This window comes from Lissotriton vulgaris, chromosome 9 (assembly GCF_964263255.1).
Source record: "Lissotriton vulgaris chromosome 9, aLisVul1.2, whole genome shotgun sequence".
Lineage (NCBI taxonomy): Eukaryota > Metazoa > Chordata > Amphibia > Caudata > Salamandridae > Lissotriton > Lissotriton vulgaris.
The window spans coordinates 274,382,577-274,395,130 of record NC_141697.1 but is presented as its reverse complement, the minus strand read 5'-3'; the positions used below and the strand labels follow the sequence as shown (position 1 = coordinate 274,395,130).

Sequence of the window (12,554 nt, the reverse complement as noted above, 5' to 3'; positions counted from 1 at the left end):
CCCACTGATCCAATATTCGGTTATTCCCGCCCCCTGATTCTCCACCCACAGTTCCCCTACTTTTTATTCCCCACTTCGACCACTGATCGTATGGCACCCTGGTCCGACTACAGGATGTGAGAGGGCCCCTAGCGGGGATCTTCTCCCTGAACAGTTCTCCAATGAGGCCCCTCTTTTACTGCAGTGTAGACTGGCCCAGTTTTTGGCATGTATTTAGAAGCTTAGTTTTGCGTCTGGACGGGAGTGTCGTTTTGTGTTCTGGTCTTCAAATGTCTGAAGTTTGTTTGGCTTGTATATGAGTTTCTGTGATAGTTCCACCTCCTAATATTTTGATATTCGTATACCTCCTGTTGTACACTAGCGCCATCTTGTGGCCTTTGAAAAACAAGCTCAGCTTTTTTGCTCAGTCCCAGCAAAACCTGAAACTAGAAATGACTACACGGCTTTATTTCACTTCGGGACACAGTTCTTTTTTCCGTACTACAGGACACAGTTATTTTGCATGACAATTCCAGGTATTGCAGTCGTGTGTGAAAATTACCGGAAATGCATTATTTTAAGCGAGACGTGTGGAACTTAGCAGGGCTGGGCATTTCAAATAAAGTTCTAATTAAAAGCCACGGGCTTTTGCTCAAACACAAAATGTAATAGGAGGATGCTTGCATTGAGTCTAACCACTGGCAATCACTTAGAGTAGTACTCTAATCGACCCTTCTTTTGAAGTGAAGGTTCCTTTGAAGCATTTCAAGATGCCTACCAAAAAAATTAATGTGTCGTTGTGTAACGTAACCGGTGCTCATGTAAAGCGCTCCAATACCTTCGGGTCGAGTTCGCGCTATAAAAATCTGCAACAACAAAAATAGAAAAAGATGTCTGCCTTCATTGTTGTTCATCCAAACGGAAGAGTTACGGTCCGCTCTTAGATTGGTGGCTGCGTTATAGTTGTCAAGGAGACGCGGGCCGTCTCAGAAGCCTCACTGTTTCGTCACTGACAGGTCATAGCAAATCCGTCCCTTAAGACGTTTTCATTGGCTGTTGCCATGGAGACGTTTACTGCTAAGCGCAGCCCATGCTTTAAGGGCTTGCCAACTTTGGTCCCGTCTATCTTTTCAGAGACCAGCGGGCAGAAGCCACCGTGTGAAACAAGAGCTAGTTTTCGATTATGTTTGTAATCTAGGAGAGGTGAGCGTCGTTAAAGTTAAGGAGAGATTTGCAATTTTGAGTGAGTACGTTAAATTAGTTAATTTCCCCAAATATGGTCGGTGGCGGTTGTCACCTGAGTGGCCCATCGTGTGAGGGGAGATGGGTTTATTTGAGAAGGTAGCAGATGTGAGTTATCAAGAGACGATGTAGGGGAGGCAGCATTTACAACAGCACCGCGGGCGAAACACAAATTAACCTAAACTCTGCCTTTTCTGCTCTTAGTCTCTCCCCAATTTGTTCTGCTTGACACATAGTCCTATCTCTATTCTCTACCCCTCTCGTCGTTGCCCCAGTCATAACTTTTGAGGGGTCCCAACCTCAGGACAGGAGAAAAGAAACCTGAAAGTATGCTGCTTGTCGATCACGCCCACTCGCGTGAGAGCCCTAGGACATCACTAATCCCATCCTTCTTTTTCTTTTTTATTGTCTCAGACTGAGAGGAGAACCTGAAGTATGAGATCCTACTAGAATGGTGTCCCTGGTGTCCTTGACTTTATTCTGTGCTGGACACTTAGCAGTCTGGGTGGTAACGGTTCTTTAAACAACATCGAAGGGTAGTTTATTGACCTGCCAAACTGTCGAAAAATGTTATCTAATAAGAGGATGACAAGTTTTAGAGGGGTGCACGCTTACCTATAGATTTGTGGTGGTAAGGATTCTGTTTTAGTGTGTTGTCTGCGACTTGAAAGTTTGTTTTCCTCTATCTTCCAGTTATGTAATGTTTCCTGTATGGGCATGTGTGTTGAACTGTGTTTTCATTCCTCATATACAAGCATGACTTTTCACTTTCTCTTTGTCTGCCTTTACATGTAAGTAAAAGTGAAACATCAAAGTAAGATGCTATAACAAGCGTATTCAGTCTGTGGTTTTAGTTCTTTTTAATGATTGGAGCTGTGAGTACAGCCAAGCATGCTAATAAGATGAATTTTTCGGAGGAGTCCTGTTCTTTTTCTTCCAGGTCACGCTCTCCAGACCCCCCCCCCCCCCGAATTCTGCAACATAGAAAAGCAAATTTAGCAGCACACAAACGGGAATTTAGCGACACAAAAATCAAAATTTAGTGGCAAATAATTTTTATCTGAAAGAAACACGTTAGTGTTAGATTCCTTACCTTAGAATATCCCCAGGCGTCAGTCTGGATCCGGAAACTTTTGCGTAGCAGTACCCCTGCGCGTCGGTAGGCGTCGTCTGCAGGCGTCCCCTGCGGCTCCGCGTCCGTCGTCGGCGTCGTGCGCCGTGATGACGTCGCTGGAGTATATAGACGCCGCCTCCGCGCGCTGACGTCAGTTCTTCTTTTTTCCGCGCCAGTGGACGCAGATCTGAAGAGCAGTACTCCGGTCTTTTGACCAAGTTTTTCGATAGTTTTTCTCTCTTTGTGCCTGTTAGGATGCCTGGGTTCAAGACCTGTGATGACTGTGAGCGCACGATGTCGGTCATAGACCATCACCGCCTCTGTCTCCGGTGTCTGGGCCCCGACCACGACGTGGACTCCTGCGTCGACTGCCGGGCCCTCACCTCCAAGGCTAGGCGGGAGCGGTCCCGCAAGCTACTGGAGCTCCGGGTGTCGGCCCCACGTCGGGACCGGGAGCGGTCCCGGTCCGGCCGGAGGTCGAGGGAGCGTTCGAGGGAGCGGTCGCGGAGCCGCGCCGAGCGTTCCGGAAGTCGACACCACTCGTCAGGCTCGTCAGGTAAGAAGCACAAGAAGTCGGGGCGTCGTCATCGTACCCCCGACTCCCCCCGACGCTCGCGCGATGCGGCCGGGGGCTCGGGTGACCCCAACCCCGCGGCTCCGCGAGAGTCGCCGGCGCGGCCTGCCTCATACCCTCCGGTCCCTGGGCACGGCGCGACGCCTGAGGAGATCGAGGCGTTCCTCATGGCCATGAGGGCGCTCGCTTCTCCGACGGGGCCTACGGTGCCTTCGGGCCCAGTGCTACCGTCTGGGGGCCCTGGCGGTTCGGGTGTCCCTGCCTCGGCGCCGTCGGGTGCTCCGGCCCCGGCGCCGCCGACGACTCCGACCCCGGCGCCGCAAGGGCCTTCGGGATCGGCGCCGGCTGGTCTCCCGGCCTCTCCGGCGCCGTTACCATCGGGGTTACCCCCGACGCCGCCCCCGCGCGGCGCCGGTTCTCCGGTGCCGGCTCCGGCCGGCGGCGGGGTTCCGACGCCGGCTCCGGGCGGCGCCGTTCCCCTACCTTCCCCGACGCCGGACGCGGAGCCGGACCGGCGTCGCTCGACGCCGGTCCCGGCGCCGATGGGGCCCATGAACCCCGAGGAGCCGGTCTACATCGTTGACTCCGAATACGGAGAGGATGAAGAGTTCGGTGAAGGTTGGGAGGGGTCCGAGGACCCTCTGTCACGCGAGTGCCAGTATGACCCGGACTGGACTGGTGACTTGGGGGATGCCAGTGGTCTGGACGACTCTCCTAACCCTGGTTTGATCTCTCCTCCAACCGTGGCATCGGTGGAGGGAGCTGCATATTCAGTGGTGCTGATGAGGGCTGCCAAGGCCTTACACCTTGAGCTCCCCGTCGCGGCCGTGAGGCCTAACATCCTCACTGAGGTCTTCAAACCGCAGTCATGCCCACAGGAGCCACTGCTGCCGTTTAATGAAGCCTTGTCAGACGTTCTGTTGGGCACGTGGTCCAGGCCCGCTTCAGGTGCGCCTGTTGATCGGAACGTGGCCAGGCGCCACCGTCCTTGTCCGGACGACCCCAAGTTCCTGTCTACCCACCCCACTCCTGAGAGTCTGGTGATCCAGGCCTCGACCTCCCAGTCCGCATTCCCGTCGGACCGGGAATCCAAGAGGTATGACCAGTTTGGCAAGAAGGTCTTCTCGTCCATTAGTTTGGGCCTGCGGTCTTGTAACACCGCGTGCCTCTTGGGCCGCTACACTCACTCTGTGTGGGATACGGTCGCGGAACTGCTGCCAGAATGCCCCATGGAGGTGCGGGCAAAACTCGGTCAGGCTGTGGCTGAGGGCCGAGATGCAGCTAAATATTCGATACGGTGTGGTCTTGATACGACCGACTCGCTGGGCAGAGCTATGTCAACGACGGTGGCGATTCGTCGCCACGCCTGGCTGAGATCCGCCAACTTTTCGGCAGATGTCCAGAATACATTGATGGACATGCCGTTTGATGGCTGTCACCTGTTCGGTGATAAGGCGGACCACGCGCTGGAACGCTTCAAGGACTCCAGGGTCACGGCCAAGTCCTTGGGTCTCTCGACCCAGCGTCAGCAACCGGGTTCGTTTCGTCCCTTTCGTGGCCAAGGAAGGGGCGCCCCCACACGTGCTGCCAGCCACGCGCCGCAACAATCCTTTCAACGCGGTGGCGGCCGTGGAAACCGCCGTGGTGGCGGTCGGGGACAACGGCGGGGTCAGACCACACCTCCCCCCGCAGCATCTGCCTCAAAATCCTCCTAGTCCGTGCTTTCGGCCCCATGTGACGCCAGTGGGTGGCAGGGTTCGCCATCACCACGCTCACTGGCGCACGATCACTTCGGACAGGTGGGTGCTGCAAATCGTCCGAAGGGGCTACTCCCTCCCCTTCGAGACCACTCCTCCAGCCATGCCACCGCAGAACCACCGTGTGTCGGGGGACCACTTGACACTTCTGCAGGAGGAAGTTACGGCCCTCTTGGCCAAGGGGGCCATCGAGCGCGTTCCTGGGCCAGAAGTAGGGCGTGGTTGCTATTCCCACTACTTTCTGGTGCCCAAGAAGGACAAGGGGGGCCTACGTCCTATCTTGGATCTAAGGAACGTCAACGGCTTCCTCCGGAAGGAGAAGTTCAAGATGTTGACGTTAGCTCAGGTCTTGGCTGCTCTAGACCCACAAGACTGGATGGTAGCGTTGGACTTGCAGGATGCCTATTTTCACATCCCCGTCCTGCCGGCCCACCGGCGTTACCTGCGGTTCACGGTAGGCCAGGAGCACTTTCAGTTTATCGTGCTTCCCTTCGGCCTTACCAGCGCCCCACGGGTGTTCACAAAGGTGATGGCGGTGGTCGCAGCCCATCTGCGCAGGTTGGGGGTCTCAGTCTTCCCCTACCTAGACGACTGGTTGTTGAAGGCGGGCTCGCCCCAGACAGTCGTCCACCACCTTCAGATGACGGCAGACCTCTTGCACGACCTGGGGTTCTCCATCAATGTGCCGAAATCGCACCTGTGTCCCTCTCAAAAGCTCCTTTTCATCGGAGCGGTTCAGGACTCGGCGCAGTTTCGGGTTTATCCTCCGGAACGGCGGGTCCGGGATATTCAGGCTTTGATTCCCATCTTTCAGCCGCTATCCCGGGTTTCGGTCAGGTTGACGCTGCGGCTGCTGGGACTGATGGCTTCCTGCATCCTTCTGGTGCATCACGCCCGGTGGCGGATGCGGGCTCTGCAGTGGGACCTGAAGTTTCAGTGGGCCCAGCATCAGGGCAACTTGTCCGACCACGTCTTGATCTCGGAGGGCACTGCGAGACAACTGCAGTGGTGGCTTACGGACCGCGATTGGGTCAGAGGCAGATCCCTCTCCCTTCCCCAACCGGAGCACGTTGTCGTGACGGACGCGTCCCTCCAGGGCTGGGGTGGCCACTTGGGAGAGGCAGAGATCAGAGGCATCTGGTCTCCGGCGGAGTCCCGGCTCCATATCAACCTGTTGGAGCTGCGGGCGATTCGTCTAGCACTGAAGGCATTCCTCCCCTTTGTCAACGGGAGTGTAGTGCATGTGTTCACCGACAACACCACCGCCATGTGGTACTGCAACAAACAGGGCGGAGTGGGGTCGTGGACCCTTTGCCAGGAGGCTCTGCGCCTCTGGCAGTGGCTGGAACGTCAGGGCGTGACTTTGACGGTTCAACACCTGGCAGGTTCTCTGAACGCCAGGGCGGACGAACTCAGCCGTCGGTGCTCGATGGATCACGAATGGCGTCTGAACTCGGACGTGGCGCAAGGCCTCTTTCTGCAATGGGGAGAGCCTTGGTTAGATCTATTCGCCACAGAAGAGAACGCGCAATGTCATCAGTTCTGCGCGTTGGAGTTTCCAAGACGGCACTCGCACGGCGACGCCTTTCGGCGCGAGTGGAATTGCGGTCTGTTATACGCCTTTCCGCCTATACCACTTCTGCCCAGAGTGCTGAAGAAGATCAGGCGCGACCGGGCCCAAGTTATCCTTGTGGCTCCGGACTGGGCTCGAAGGTACTGGTATCCCGAGCTACTCAGCATGTCAGTCGGTCCCCCGATCCGCCTGCCCCTTCAGGAGGACCTTCTGTCGCAGCAGCAGGGGACGGTTCTCCACCCGAACCTGTCCAGTCTCCACCTCCATGCTTGGAGATTGAGCGGCGGCAGTTGAGGCCATTTGACTTGCCTCCTGAAGTCTGTGATGTAATTCTGGCAGCCAGGCGTCCCTCCACTAAGTCGGTATACGCCTGTCGGTGGAACAGATTTGTGGCATGGTGCACAGCAAAGGCTGTGGATCCACTCTCTGCCCCTCTTTCCGAGGTTCTTCTGTTTCTTCTCTCTCTTGCCCAGCAGGGCTCTGCTCTGGGCACTATCAAGGGCTACCTTTCTGCCCTTTCAGCCTTTTTAAGGCTTCCTGATCAGCCTTCTTTGTTCAAATCCCCGATTGTAACTCGATTCTTGAAGGGCATCACTCGCATGTTTCCACCTGTTCCGTTAGTGATGCCTCAGTGGGATTTGAACCTGGTTTTGACCTTTCTGATGTGTGCTCCCTTTGAGCCCCTTCATTCTTGCCCTCTCCGTCTCCTGACTTTAAAGACGGCTTTCCTGGTTGCCATCACCTCTGCCAGGAGGGTGAGTGAGCTCCAGGCTCTTTCTGTCAAACCTCCTTTCTTGTCCATTCATCCTGACAAGGTGGTTCTGAGGACTAGACCTTCTTTCCTGCCCAAGGTTGTTTCGGCCTTTCACATCGGGCAGTCCATCACCCTCCCTTCCTTCTTCCCGCCTCCGCATCCTTCAAAGGATGAAGAGCGGCTCCATCGTCTGGACCCAAAACGTGCGCTTTCATTTTATATGGATCGCACACGCCAGTTCCGGGTGGATGACCAACTGTTTGTTGGCTACGTGGGTGCGAAGAAGGGACGGGCGGTCCATAAACGGACCATCTCTCGATGGGTCGTTCTCTGCATCAAAGCGTGCTACTCTTTGGCTCGGAAGGAGCCTCCTGTTGGGCTAAGGGCCCATTCCACTCGGGCCACGGCGGCTACTACTGCCTTGGGCCGGGGAGTCCCTTTGCAGGACATTTGCCAGGCGGCTACGTGGGCCTCGCTGCAAACTTTCGCGAGGCACTACTGCCTGGACAGTCAAGTCCGGAGGGATGGCTTCTTTGGCCGTTCTGTCCTCCAGGACTTTCTGGTGTAGGAATGTATTGGTTCGCAGACCCACCACCGGGGTTGGTATTGCTGGGGTATCGATTCTAAGGTAAGGAATCTAACACTAACGTGTTTCTTTCAGATGAACAAGTTACTTACCTTCGGTAACGATATATCTGTAAGAAACATTAGTTAGTGTTAGATTCCTTACCGAACCCACCCATCCTCCCCGTTCTGCGAACTGATACCTAGGGTTAAGGACATCCCTTTCAGGGCCCTAGTTTTACATGGCACCAGTGTTGGTTCTCTCATGGCTCTGCGTCTCCTGGCGCGGAAAAGCTGTGTACAAAGAACTGACGTCAGCGCGCGGAGGCGGCGTCTATATACTCCAGCGACGTCATCACGGCGCACGACGCCGACGACGGACGCGGAGCCGCAGGGGACGCCTGCAGACGACGCCTACCGACGCGCAGGGGTACTGCTACGCAAAAGTTTCCGGATCCAGACTGACGCCTGGGGATATTCTAAGGTAAGGAATCTAACACTAACTAATGTTTCTTACAGATATATCGTTACCGAAGGTAAGTAACTTGTTCGTATAGTTCTACATTGCCTCTAAGTTAAACCTGTCTGCTCTGCTCATAGCTATCAGGGGGTTGAGCTCAGGTTTAATTAGTTACTTTAGTTGTGCACCATAGCAAGGATTGTGATTTTTACTTGAAGTGGGTACTTACCATAAAACGTTTCAACGAGGGCCTGAAAAATTCAGCATTTGCTGGTACGCCTCTTCCGATATAAAATATTCAGAATTCATTTTTAGCTATCTAACTTACTAATGGGGCACATTTTTTAAAAATAGAAGTGACTCCCATTAGTAAGTTAGATGCGACAGGTTAGACTTGAAAACACATGCTGTATAAGTGTTTTTTGAGGTATGGAAGACTACATCAGTGGTCGAAGTAGACAGGATCGAAATGGCATGATGTGATACGTTTTTAATTTATGAAAAAACTTTTGCCCTACTTTTTGTGAAAAGACAACCGTCCCGTGATGGTTAATTTTGAAAGTTTTAATGCTTCAGCTGAAGTCTTATTCAGGGAGTCTCTTCTGTTGTGAAACCGTTGGCGGGCAAGCAGCTAAACAAGAAGCCCGTCTTCTTGCCAGGGCGCCTGCTTATCTGAAAGAAATGAAAATGTATGCAGCTGGTTAATCTGCAAATGTAAAGGGTGCTTGGGAGCTGGTACTGGCTTTCATTGATGGATTCTCTTGAAGCTTTGTGAGGACAAAGATGTATTCTTTTTAGGTGCTATTGCAAGGGAGATATGCTTTTAAGGGTTAGTTATATAATAAAATTGCATTACTTTCAGTCTGGGTATTAAACCCAGACTTATCTTAAACCTTTTTGAGCATTTTGTAGCAGTCTATCTTATACTGTGTGCAATGCAAGTTTAAAATAATGACTTACTAATTGACAGTGCTTTCTGTGACAGGGACTTCCTAGCACTAAAAATTTACAGGTCACTGTTCGCCTTTGCACGAACCAAGATTTAATTCTCTGGCTCTCTGGTTACACACAGACCTCTGCAGTGCATTAACTAATAGAGGTTTCGTAATGCACTATAGTGCATTTCCCACAGATTATTTTCATTTAAGCTGCACATTATTTTATCTGCAGCTACCAAGAGATGAAAAAACGCAAAAAGTTAAAAAAAAATATTTTGTTTTTTTAGCCACACCTTGGACTGCGCTTTCACTCTAACTGATCCTCGCCCCCTATTGCTCACAGCATCACAGTTCCCATACGTTTTTTAATGCACTTCGACTGCTGGAGTACATAGGCTGGAGCTTGCTACAGGTTATGTTTGTTTTAATAGGTAATCGTTTTTACAGATGTTGTTCTTTGACTTTATTGAAGATTAGTTTTGGTTTCCAAGAAAAGAAAATGTGAGGTAAAAGCTAGCATGGTTTACTTCATTGTCCGTGGCCAGAAAATATCCTTGATCTGTGGGCGTTCACTTTGCTTTAGAAATGTTCCAATTTGAAGCAAAAAACTCAAATTTTGTGGGAACTTTTATAAAAATTACAAGAGTTTTTGCAAAAGTCCAGATTTTATGATTTTTTTTGTAACTTGCTATATCCTGAGGAGTCTGCTTTTCCTCCACGTAAGCTTTTAGCCCCAGCTAGATTAGGTAGCCTCTTGAAAATATTCTCCATCAGCCCTGTGGTTCTCTGAAGAACTCAGCGCTGATAAAGTATATGTAAACAAAAGGAGCGCCTCTGGAGGAATGAATACTGTCCACTGGCCAAATTGGTCTATAAGGAAGCACTAAAGGAATTTCAAAAAGCGTTGAGGGTGGTAAGAAGGGACTACTTAAAAAAAAAGAATTAATACTGCTGAGAAATCCAGCAAAGACATTTTCAGGTTAGTAAGTTCCTTCACTAAGCCAATTGCGCTGGAGAGTAAGGTAGCCCTCTCTCCCTAACTATGTGCAAGCTTTTGGACTTCTTTGAGAACAACATTCAAACAGTCTATGACACTTTTAGGACTGGAATGGACACAACTGAATCTGAAACTGTGAAGACGAGGTCACCTTTTCTGAATTTCTCCCCATTTCACAGCAGGAATCCTTGGCAGAGATCCTGAAATGTAAATCTGGGTCCCCAGAGGATCCTTGCTCCACTAAACTGTGGAAGGTCACTGGCTCACTTGATCAACCCCATCCTGAATCATGTATGGAACACCTCACTCACTATGGGCATCTTTCCTGATTCCTGGAAACATGCTCTGTTACTGCCTCTCATGAAGAAGCCCAATGTAGACCCAGGCAAACTCAATAATTACCAACTTATTTCACTGCTGCCAGCACCAGCAAAAATGCTGGAAAAGGTGGTTCAGCGCCAACTGACCAATTTTATTAATAAGCATGACATTCTGCATGACACGCAGTCTGGATTTTGGGCTGGATTTAGTACTGAGACCTCTCTGTTGGAGGTGGCAGAGTCAGTAAGAATGGCTGCGGACACAGGTGCCTCAGCAATGCTGGTCCGTCTGCGTCCTTCGACACGGTGGATCATCAAATTTTACTAGCCAGACTTAAATGTGCAGGACTGGGGAGTTTGTCTCTCTCTTGGCTACAGTCCTATCTCAGCAACCGTACACAAAGGGTTTCTCTACAACCCTTTCAGTCTGAAGCCAAACCTCTGAGATGCGGAATACCACAGGGCTCGGCCTTGATCCCTCTACTTTTTAATGTATATCTGGCTCACCTTTTCTCACTCATTTCCAAATTGGAAGCAAAGGTGATTTCTAACACATACGACACTCAGCTGGTGTTCTCCTTCAATGATCACTCTGTGGAATCCTTTGCTAGATTTAAGGGATGCATGGAGGACATTTCCAGCTGGATGAACCACAACAAGCTAAAGCTCAATGCAGAGAAAACAGAGGTCCTGTTCCTCAGCAAGACATCCCCCCCAGCCGGCTAGACTGTGGTGGCCGGATGGAATGGGACCTTCACCTTCTCCCTCATCCACGGCAAAAAACCTGGGCGTAAAATGGGATACGGACCTCACATTCACGACCCAACTACGCCGCATAACATCCTCATGCTTTGGTATACTTAGAAGCTTGAGGAAATTTCTACACCTACTTCCGGAGAACTGCAGACAAATTATTGTACATGCCTCAGTAACGTCAAGTTTGGATTATGCGAATAGTCTCTTCTTGGGGCTGCCGGCCTATCTGATCAGGAGACTACCTGCCTATCTGATCAGGAGACTACAGATGATGCAAAATGCGGCTGCAAGAATAATCAGAAGATTACCATTTCAACATCATATCTCCGCATTTAAGACAGCTTCATTGGCTGCCAGTGGTGAAACGGTTAGAGTTCAAAGCCCTAACGATAGCCTTTCGAGCTCTTAGAGGATACTGTCTCAGCAATCTTATGCGACGGATATGCCCCTACCAACAAAAACGATCACTTAGATCTAACTACCAGAATCTGCTCTGTGTACCCCGATACGCCCAGGCACACATCAGTGATAGAGCATTCACTATGGTAATGTCCAGATTATGGAACTCTTTACCTATCAAACTACGCTTGATTCAATATGAAATGGAGTTCAGAAAAACACTGAAGACCTGGCTATTTGGCTAGAGCTAGGTCCCTGGTAACCCTCTCTCTCTCTGCTTAGCCTGCTATAGCGCCGGGACACCTCTGTTTGATGTAGCTGTCGCGCTTTATAAACGAAATAAATTAAATTAAATTACATTTTAAGGAGGCCAGGGGAGCGTTCTGAAGTGGATACTAAAAACAGAATTTGAAGGATATTAGTTAACACTATGTTTACCATGGAGTTGTCTGCCCCTCTGACTTTCAGACCTGAGATGCGGAGGTCTTTGATTAACTTGGCTCTGAAGACGAGAGGTGGAAGTTCCCACTTCTGAGCAAAAAAGAAAATATATTTAATGAGAGATTTTGCCTGAAATCATGTCAATAATTCGTAATAATATGGGGTTTCCCATTGAAGAGCTGCCTAGTAAGTCTGCTGAATCTGTTTTAAGACAATAGGCTCCTTCCTTGAGCCTTTCTTTCATCACCATGCTCTGGGTGTGATCCCTAGGGAATGGTAGGATCCAGGCCAGACTAATGCACCAAAATGTATGTCAAGACTGTATCCTACTGACAATCTGAATAAAACTATTTCAGGGTTAAGTTTCAGTCAATTCTCTGATAGCCGGCGTTCTAGGCTATACTATTGGTGAGAACATCCTTTTGGTAGATGGAGGAGCAGCTGGGTGGCCGGAGCGGGGCGGCGAATGGAGTCGCAGGGGGGCGGGGCCGCAGGGAGGCAGCGGCGGGAAATCCAAGTGTCTGCGGGCAGCGGGGATCCCAGGAGCTGCGGGCGGCGCTCGAGGGAAACTGCAGGGGGCTCATGTAGACGTTGAAGAGGGTTGGGCTGAGTGAAGATCCTTGTGGTACGCCGCAGATGATTTCGGTGGCCTCGGATCTGAACGGAGGGAGGCAGACTCTCTGGGT

The 12,554-nt window shown here is 51.1% G+C and overlaps 1 protein-coding gene across 1 annotated transcript in view; it reads left to right on the top strand.

The window, feature by feature from the left end:
- The first annotated feature begins 1,130 nt into the window (after positions 1-1,130).
- Positions 1,131-12,554, top strand: part of NOXRED1 (NADP dependent oxidoreductase domain containing 1) — a 192,154-nt gene continuing 180,730 nt past the window's right edge. Inside the window, exon 1 of the mRNA XM_086936624.1 lies at positions 1,131-1,222. The gene's annotated coding sequence lies outside the window, so the exon portion shown is untranslated. The remainder of the gene's footprint in view (positions 1,223-12,554) is intronic.